The following is a 10,167-nucleotide window of genomic DNA, read 5'->3' on the forward strand; positions in this document are numbered from 1 at the left end:
CGATTCGCTCAGTTTCATTTGTTTGTTAACTTAGGGTCTTTGTTGTCAACTATGTAGTCAACAGAGAGGATAAAAAGAGTGTCGAGCAACATTTCAAGTAACAAGAGAATTTGACCCTTGTGTTTGGTAAAGGATACATCCAACTTTTTTCTCTATTTTTAATGCCATACTTACGGAGACCACCCATACGCTCATTGAAAGAGTTTTAGGCCACTACCTGGCTTCACACTGGCTGTCAAAATCCCTTCCTAAATAGATTCCAATGTCAGTGACTGAAAATGATTTCAGCATCCTTGCTGCATGCTGGAGGATTTTGGGATGACCCATAGAATTCCATCCTGACAAGACTGTGGATGTGATTAAAGCCTGTCTTTCCCTGCACAACAAACACAAATACACTGATGCTGCAGCTGCTCCTACAGCCAGGTGCATCCCACCTAAATGTGTTGATGGATCAGCAGCAGGTGATCTGCCAGGTGAATGGAGGAGGCTGTTTGTCGGATACAACAACTTGCTGGAGCCAGGACAACTTTCAACTGTGAGGGCATTGCAGACTGCAATTGCAGTCCAAAAACGCCTGAAGTCCTATTTCCCGACACCGCAGGGTGTTGTGCCCTCTCAGGACACAGTCATTTGGAGATGCTGTTTAGAACTAGTGATGTGTTTGATGTATTGTCTGCCCACTGAAAACACTCAAAAACATTGTAAACACACTTTTTTATCTATTGTTTGTACACATAGAAATAAGAAATAAAAACAAAAGTATGTACAAAGAGCAGATGCTTATTTTTCTATTTCCTTGCAGGCTTAAGTTGCCGAAATAACCTTCTTCCACAATAAGATATGGCATTGAACACACATAAAGGAAGTCTGCCATTAGATAAGTGATCCCAGCAAAAGTTTGTGTTATTCTCTTCCTGTTGTTTAATGAATCTTCAGTAAACTATAGTTATTGGTCCAGTGAACTGGGACAATAATTTGGGAGGACATTAAAATAATAAAACCTAATAGCTACAAATTGTGTGCTACCAGTGCCAAATAAAACATACATATAGACATGGAAGAGTAACATACATGATCTATTGTTAAATAATACATCAGAAGCAATAAATCAACTAACATAATTAATAACTTATTGGTCTCAATTAGTCTATTGATCAGGAAATATCCCAGAATTGTCTCAGTCTATCTCCGAGACTATTCTGCCTTTCCTCCAGAGACAGGCAGTGTCGATAAAGTCAGTCGATAAAGATGTCACAGGGTGATGATGTCTGGGGTGACTCTTGGGTGGTGAGGGCACTGGCAATGGGACATGAAAACGCTGAGAAATAGTCCTTATCACTGACTTAATTGACCTATGGCTAAGCCCCGCCCTCAAACGCAATTAGCCAATTACAGTGCGTATAGCCATTCCCATACACTTGAACATTCTCTGCCTGGACGTTCATTGAAATGCATTACAGAAAGTCAGTTTCGTTCCGTTTTATGAGCTTTTTCTGAGATTTGAAGTTTTAAAATGGTCAATATGAGCTTTTTCTGAGATTTGAAGTTTTAAAATGGTCAAATGGTGTGCATGGGGTACATGCAACTCCGACACAAGGTATCCTGAGAGGCTGGGCGACGGGGTGTATTTTTTACCCTTTCCTAAACCACATCTCAACAGAGAAAAGTGTCTCCTTTGGATAAAGTCAACGTGAATAAGATTAACAATGATGTCTAGGCCTACATCTGTTTTAAGGTAAGTCAACATCGTGTTTGAGGCAACATATTGTCACTTTGCTGGAAAGAAATATAAAGTTATCTGTAACTCTCTAACTAACGTTAGCTAAAGTTAGCCTAACTTTAGCTCCTAGCTGCGTTGTTCGTCACCTTGTTTGCTGGGAGTTCATTAGCCTATTTTGTTCTAGTTTTGTACTTTGGTGATCGTACATCATTGTTAGCTGTTGTCCAAAGGGCTCTAGTTAGTTAAGCTAGTGTCCTGAAGCCGCGACATAAAAAGTTGTTTCGAAAAACGTCATATGAACTCTGTTTTTAGCCTCACTGTAGCCTGTAGCTCTGACTGCTTCTCTGTGCTCCGCGCTCACGTGTGCGTGCGCTCAGGGTGATCGGTGATCTTTGAAGAGCAGCAGTCTCGTCAGTACTGATGTCCAGATTCTCAAGTGCAGGCATCGCCAATTCCCAGTCTGAGCAGCAAAGACTTTCCTCATCCGAGGAATGCTTTGCATTTGAAACAACGACACCACCATGTTTCCAGTGCTGGACTCCGGTATTCTGCGGCTGGCTGAGGGTTAGGCTCATGAGCTGCGGCGGCTGCTTCGTCCAGAGTTCCGTCCGTATACTCGGGCTCAAACAAATACGGCTCAACAAAGAAATGCTGTTCCTCCTCAGTTTCAAAGTCTTCAGACATGTTGGGCTGTCCTTTGCTAAAAGACTGTAGTGCAAATGATCTTTTAGCTACTGTGGTTACCGTTGTCTCTCCCTGCGGTGCACGTGTCACGTGATGTAAACACGGGTGAGCAAAGCTCATGCTTTCGCTGGTCTCGCGCAGGCGCGCACACGTGAGCGCGGAGCACAGAGAAACAGTCAGAGCTACAGGCTACAGTGAAGCTAAAAACAGAGTTCATATGACGTTTTTCTAAACAACTTTTTATGTCGCGGCTGCAGCACACCTGGATCACTATGGATGAGCAGTATGGAGGTACTCTGTGGATTAAATTTTGTGTTCTTGGACGTTAGTCCGGGGCGCCGCCTACCATTAGGTGTGCTAGCTGCTCCCCTCGCCGATCTCCACAAGGGATGTGAGGACTCTAAAACTTCACCAGGGCCTCCATCGGCATATGGTTGAGTAGATAATGGCTGAATTTTCATTTTTGGGTGCACTATCCCTTTAATTTTCTGTAGCAGTAAACACATGGGCCGATAAAAAAACGTGTTAACTAACTATGCTAAAGCTTTACAAGCTATTCAGGGCTGCCGACGATAACATTAACATGACAAACAGCAAGGCTACAGCTAACAAGTTAATGTACTGACACTCCTCAGACACACACACATACCGGACAGCCTCTCAGTCCTTAGCCGCTAACGTTAGCTCATGTAGAACACAGGTACAACACAGAAACTTTTACAAAGGGTCATAATGTGCTTCTAGTGACTGTCAAATCGCCAGCGAAAGATGTTTACACTGCGGACACGGAGAGCAGCTGCCTGCTCTCAGGGTATCCTGAGAGCAGGCAGCTGCTCTCCTTAGAAGAAAGACGGATCACTCTGCTCTGCCGCCAGGAACAAAGTGCGAGGCAAAGATCCTCTCTGGGGAAGAGGGCTCACTTTGCTGCAGGGTTCACCAAAACGTTTTGTTTTTTTCTTTTAATAAATTGAACACACATTAAAGAACATACAAGATCCTGTAGAGAATTAATACATATAACACAATACAATAAACATTGTCTAATTAAATGAAGGAAGAGGATTTTTTAAAGGCAAATAAAATATTGGGGATTTATGTAAAAATATACATAGAGACATATAAATAATTATATAATTAAAGGTATGTAGGCTATGTTAGGTGAATACTCCTGTGAAATGCATGGTGTTGAAACGTTTAATTTTGACTTAATTCCAGGCCTGGAATACCTACCTCAGAAACATGTTGTTCAACATTGATATTATTGTTAAAATTGTTCAAAAGCTGTAAGAGAAGACAAGAGACTAAAGCTAAAACAGGAGTGTTCCCTCTCTGCTGACCAGAGTTTATGTGCCTTGTGTCTCTTGTATCAGGCACAATCATAGGTTTTGTTATTTAATGATTTTTTTTATTATTTATTTATAATTTTTGTTACTTTTCCTTTTGTATCAGGAAATAAGCACAATAAATCTTTATGTTGAAAAAAATCGTGAGAAAATTGTGATCCCAATTATAGGCCAAAAAATCGTGATTCTCATTTTTTCCAGAATCGTGCAGCCCTACTTCTCAATGACATCTGATTGTTATGTCTCCAAAAATCATCAATTACCTCCTGTGAAATGCCGTGTACTGCGAAACCTGCCATAGCGCGGGTCACTGAATTCGGAGTTTTGTCCAAGTGAGTGGAGGGGGGCGTGGCTTAACCATAGGTCAATTGAAAACACCTTTGCAACTTTATCAGCCATATTGTAGTCATCTCAACAACTGGAATAATATATTTATCAAACCTCTAACACCAATATGAACAGCAGCAATATAACAGTAACAATGACTCTCATGAATAATTTTAAATATCAGTGGTCACAATGTAAAACCTTCTAACAGACCTTACCTTATAGCCAGCACATCGTTGCACACTGAGACCCACTGTTAAAAAAAAAAAAGTCACCATAGTCTTTCAAGGCAACCCAGGTGTCACAGTATTCCAAGTTTTAGATTTTATTTGCCAATTAATTCAAAACAGTGGATCTCTATTATCTGTAGCTACATGGGAGTAACAAAGGGGCTATTAATGAACTTCCATCATTCATCACTAAGATTTGTTTTTCATGATCTATCATTTTGTCTTTTTACAATAGGCCTACTTGATGTTCTGTATGAGTCAACAGCTGGCTGGCTCAGCTGTCTGGAAGAAACCAAAGCACCTGCTGTGCTGCTTCCAAAGAAAACAGTCCTGGCATCAGTAAGTGATTAAAGCTCAGTGGGCTTTGTAAGAATGGCATAAAAGACATCCAGAATATGCTGTGCATTACAATATTGCTCTGCTGGCATGAAAGAACCCCATTCAAGCAAAGAGAGTGACTCCTAACCGACACCTATAGCCCTGTTTAGGGCTGTGTGCCGCTCTTAATCAGGGGTGCTCATTCCTGAAGCCTCTTCTCCTGTACAACCAAAACAAGCTGTTTAAAAGACGTTGAGATAAGGGATAAATCTCACCCATCAGATAAGGGATAAATCTTTCCCATGAGATAAGCGATAAATCTCACCTTTGTGATATTACCCACAGAAATGTTAACCTCCCCACCTCTGTTAAAGTGCAGCACACTGGCTTCCCTAATCTTTTCAGTGGAAAGCATCCAGGACTGTGGGAGACTGTCCAAAACAGAGCAAGGTGTCTGTTCTGAGTCAGAGCTTAGTCACTGTGAAAACGCCAAGCATTACGGAGGACCAGAGGTGATTTGGCAAAACAAACCAGAGCTGTCTAAGCTCAACAGTTATTAAAAACGTATGTAACGTTCTTATTTTAAACCAAAATAGGATGGTTTTTTTAAGTTAACCAAGTACACAGAGATAGATGTGAAAGGTTGCATCTCATAGACACGCCAAAGGATGCCTTTGGCATAGGTATCACATGCCAAAGGCCTGAGAAAGCAGCAGTATTTGATGACCTGCAGTGAGAACACATTAGTTTCACAGTGCTCTTTTCAGTACACATGCAAAAGAGACCTGCTTGCTGGGTGTTTATGGCTTCTTTGCAATCATACGAAAATTATAACACACAAAGTTTAGATGGAGTGCAGAAAGTGATACATCCATATACTGCATGAATTGAAAAAGGAAGAATGTGATTACATGAAAGGGTTGGATGAACCTGCAGGGAGCAGATATTGTCACAAAACTGAAACTCATGTTGGAATTGGTCCATACAAAACAAAGAAAAGAGATTTTTTCCCAAAACTTGACCCATTTGCCTGGTGTGGACATGATTGTTGTTACAAATTACCTCGTCCAAACATTTCACAGCAAGAAGATGAACAGTGTATAAGAGTCTGGTACCCCTTTTCCACAGTCATAGGCTGGCTTGGCTTGGTATCACTGTTCGAGGGCTGCCGAAGAATGGCAATGAGGATGTCAGCCGACCAACACTCACTACCCGGTCCCTGGTTGAGGCGATTTGCGATGCTGGCCAGCTAGGAATGAACTAGTAGCCAGTACAGTACAGTCCTCTCTCGTCTAGCTAACATTTAGCCGTGTTTCTTACTGATCCATTACAAAGAAAGCTAGCTGGACATGGGTTTTGAAGCCTCTTTGGTCACAGAGCTCCCTCCATCTCTTGAATGCCTGACTGAGGTTTACTCTTGTTTTTCCTCTTCTTTTATCACTCTCCTTTTTGCTCTTCTTTGCCTCCTCAGACAGAGGAGCTTGTTTTCTTTTGCTAGGCCGTTTTTCACTTGTTTCCAAACTTTGTCTGTCTGCCATTGTGCTCGTGACTCAACTATCTCATGCCCACAAAGACTTTCTCCAGTCCCTGATTGGCTGACCGACCAGTTTCGCAATACATGACGCGTTTCCTGCCGTAAAGCAGATTTTTTCCGCAAAATTTCGTCCCCGGTGGCAGAAGCTTATTACAAAGATTACAAAGCCACTAAGTAACCTATGTAAACACTGAGTACAGATCTGAGTTATTTCTTCTCATGCCATTGTCTACCTCTACCACACTACATTTATCAGCTTTAGTTACTAGTTACTTTTAAATTTAAGATTTTGCACCTCACACATATGAAAAAAGCACAAGAACAGCTGTAGTCAATTATTGAAATAAATGATAATAGTAATAATACATTTGCCACTATTTTGATAATCATCTAAGTCGTAATTAATGCAAACACATTTCATGGTTCCAGCTTTACAAATGTGAGGTTTTCTTTTTTATAACCGTCTCATCTAATTGCATCACAGCAGGTCTTTAGAATGTAAGTAGCTGCCTGTTTCAACTCATTTCATCACGAATCACTAGTCTGAATTGGGCTTAATAAAATGCTTTACCATTAATGTTTCACATTAGTTGACTCGGCTTCCCCAGATTGAAGACAGAGGTATTGGATCCAAGTCTGCCGCTGTTTTTTTTTTTTTTTTTTTTTAATTTATTCTCTTTACAAAACTATTTTCGAGACATAGAGGCCTTTGTTTTTGTTTTTCAATGTGACTGATTGGGACAGCCATAAACGGTGCAAATCCTAAACATCTGTGAGGTTTTGGTAGTCATTAAGAGCAGAGTAAACAATTTACTATGTATGTCCTCAAGTCAGCAGGGGGACAGTTAATAACCAACTTGGAGTTAGTTACCTTAATTAGCTAGCTACAGCTGATACAATCTGCCAGCGACAGTAAATCATTTCCCTTCTATGTCAAATCAAGGATGCATTATTTCAAAAATGAAATTACTAATAAATAAGAAGTAATCATTGTTAAAGTGTGTGCAGCGTTACAATAGAAAGTGGAAAGTTTGACATTAACTTTATACTTTGTCCACAGTGCAAAGGGCTGAAGGGAGTATCGATGGCTCTTTACCTCCCTATCCATTTTAAATTGGTTAACATACTTGAAAGGAACTTCTCCACACCAGGAGCACTCCAAGCATGCATGTGTTGTTATTGAAATGCATAAACAAAACAAAACAAGCTGCTACAGCAGGGGATAGGTTGAACCATGACATCCTGGGCCTTCCTGTCTTTCTCCAAGACAACTGTGGATGGCACCAGGGAGCGCACTTGTTCAGAAATGAGGGTTATAACGAGCAACGGATGAAAATGAAAAGGTTTTGAAGGCCACATGGAGAGTTAAAGCTAAAATCTCTGCCAGTCACACCACACTCCGTCTCATCTTCCCTAATCTCATTATTGTCAGACATGGAAAGGGATTAAGATTTTATCCTGTTGTCAAATCAAGGATGTTAAAATTTGCCATCTACTTTACTCCCTGCAGATAAAGTTGATTCTTGAGCTATCAACTCCCATAATGTGCTGAGCTCCACTGCTTTAAGAGTGCCTCTTTACACTGAGCCAATGAGCCATATATATTACAACACAAGTTGTCAGAAAACAACAACATTTGTAGCATCTTTATGTTAAAATGTCTGGGCTCAAGTGTCATTTTGTATTTGGCATATCATCACATAATGAAAGCTACTGCTGTTAGCATCTTGAGGAGCTGTTCAATGAAGCTGATTGAATGAATGTTTGGCCATACAGCCTGACTGGCTAAAGACACGTTTTAACCACATCTATGTTCACAAGTAGAAAGCATTGCTTTGCTAATGAAGAACAGTGGTCATTCTTTCATTTATTGACTTACCTGTCTTTTTTACTTCAACTGTACTGATAGTGTGTAGGGTTTAGGGGGATATATTGGAAGTAACTGAATATAATATGAGTGTGTTTCGTGTGTATATAATCACCCGAAAACAAGAATTGTTTTGTGTGTTTTTGTTATCTTAGAGTGAGCCATTTATATCTACATAGAGTACTACAAAGAGTCTCTCGTTCATTCTGCTGATATTACTCCTTACCGGGCCGGCAGTGGCAACTCTGTTCTCCTCAATCTGTCCCTGGGACATATCTTTCTGTCCCTCCTCCTCCTCCTCCTCCTCCTCCTCTGAATCATCTCCACCAGCAGCCACCTCTTCTCCAGAACCACTCTCTTGCAGGTCCACATTTATGTTTGGTCGACGGCCTGGGTTGTACTGCACTCGGTGCGGACGGCCCCGCTGCACCAGATCTTACAGCAAACATGTCAGATATTTTCGTGCATCTGCCTGCATCTGCCTGGAGATTCTTGTGCCTTTTCTCCCGTAGCTTCTCCGCACCTCCCTTGTGCTTTGGTAGTTTATCCATCAGTGTACATTAGTAGGCTACGCACTCCACCACTATGCACAAGGCCAACAGCTACTTTTTTTTTTTTTTTTTTTTTTTTAAATATACATTTTTGGGCATTTATGCCTTTAATTGACAAGACAGCTAAGCGTTTAGGGGGGAGCGCGAGAGAGGAAAATGACTTGCAACATTGGGCTGCAGGTTGGAGTTGAACCTGAGCTGCTGTGGCCACAGACTTATATTTGGGACACCAGCTCTATCCACTAAGCCACCGACACCCTGCAACAGCTAGCGGCTCAGGAGAACTCAGAACTTCTCCTGATGCGCTTCAACAGATATTTCAGTCAGTTGGGTAGTGGAATAGGCTAGCCCCCCCACCCCACCCTAGAACCACAAGAAGGCTATGGAAAGGTCCAGGTCATAACAGCCTTTATAGTTCTGTTTATTTTACCAGCCTTCTTTGGCTGCATGGTACCTCTGTTGTATAGGCCATTTGGCAGTAACAGGTTTCCTTTTTAGCCTTAATTTTTTTTAATAGTGTGTGTGTTTAATTTATCCAAGCTTACATTTTTTGTGAAGTTGGGTGTGAAATGAGCTGTATTTCCTATTGGCCTAACAGGCCCAAGCACTTTTATTTTATTTTTAGTATTCTTGAATAATGTGCTTTAGCTAGAGTTATAGCTATAGGTGATTTAAATTTTACCAGCCTTTGTGTGGTAGCCTATGTTTTAGCCATTGTTTTCAGCAAATAACAAGGTTCCTCTGGTCTGTGTTTTATTGATTAGCAGTTGTAGGCTATGTTTAAATTACATGTTAATTTTTGTTGGACTGAAATGACTGAGCCATGTTCCTTGAGGTCTAGTCCTCCAAAAGCACTTTTTGATTCTTGATAAAGCATAAGTTATGTCCATTCAGTGCATGCCATCTTTGTGCTGTGAGCTTGAATTAAAAGAGAATAAAAGAATAGAAACAAATAGAAAAAGAGATTGTGTGTCTTGTCATGTCATAAGGCTATAGAATACATTATAGCGGGCTCTAGCTCTATTGTGTTTCATAGACTTTAAATACGTATTTGCAGCATCTCTATCATAACTTACCAGACTTTGATCATTTGTCTGCTTTTGTGATTATGACAGTCATTGTTGCTTATTGTATTGCGTCATGAGCCTTTACTGTGCCTATTATATTAAGTTGTTGGTAGCTTTAGTGGTGAAAGTGACTCAAAAGTAATACAAAAGTAGTGTAACGCATTACAATTCAGAGACAGTAATATTCCCAGATAGCACACATACATCTGGCCGACGTCGGCCTGAGGACGACACATCGGCCCTGAATTTATAACGTCTGACAAGCGTCGGCCGCATGGGCGGATATCTTTAAATTTAATACTCTTTTGTCCCAGCTCATCAAAACATCTCTGTTACGTCGGCTTTGGGTCGGCCCAGTGCCGTAGAATGTCTGCCCACATACGGAAGTCGCCACAGAGGCGGAATTTCATCTCTGCGGTGTTTGTTTGGAACTGAGCTCGCAGGACACAGCATCTCATCGCAGTTGGTTTCAGGTAAGCGCTACTGGAATAAATTGGCAGAAAATAGCTTTGTTGTTTCTTCT

The sequence above is a fragment of the Epinephelus moara genome, chromosome 16 (assembly GCF_006386435.1).
Source record: "Epinephelus moara isolate mb chromosome 16, YSFRI_EMoa_1.0, whole genome shotgun sequence".
Lineage (NCBI taxonomy): Eukaryota > Metazoa > Chordata > Actinopteri > Perciformes > Serranidae > Epinephelus > Epinephelus moara.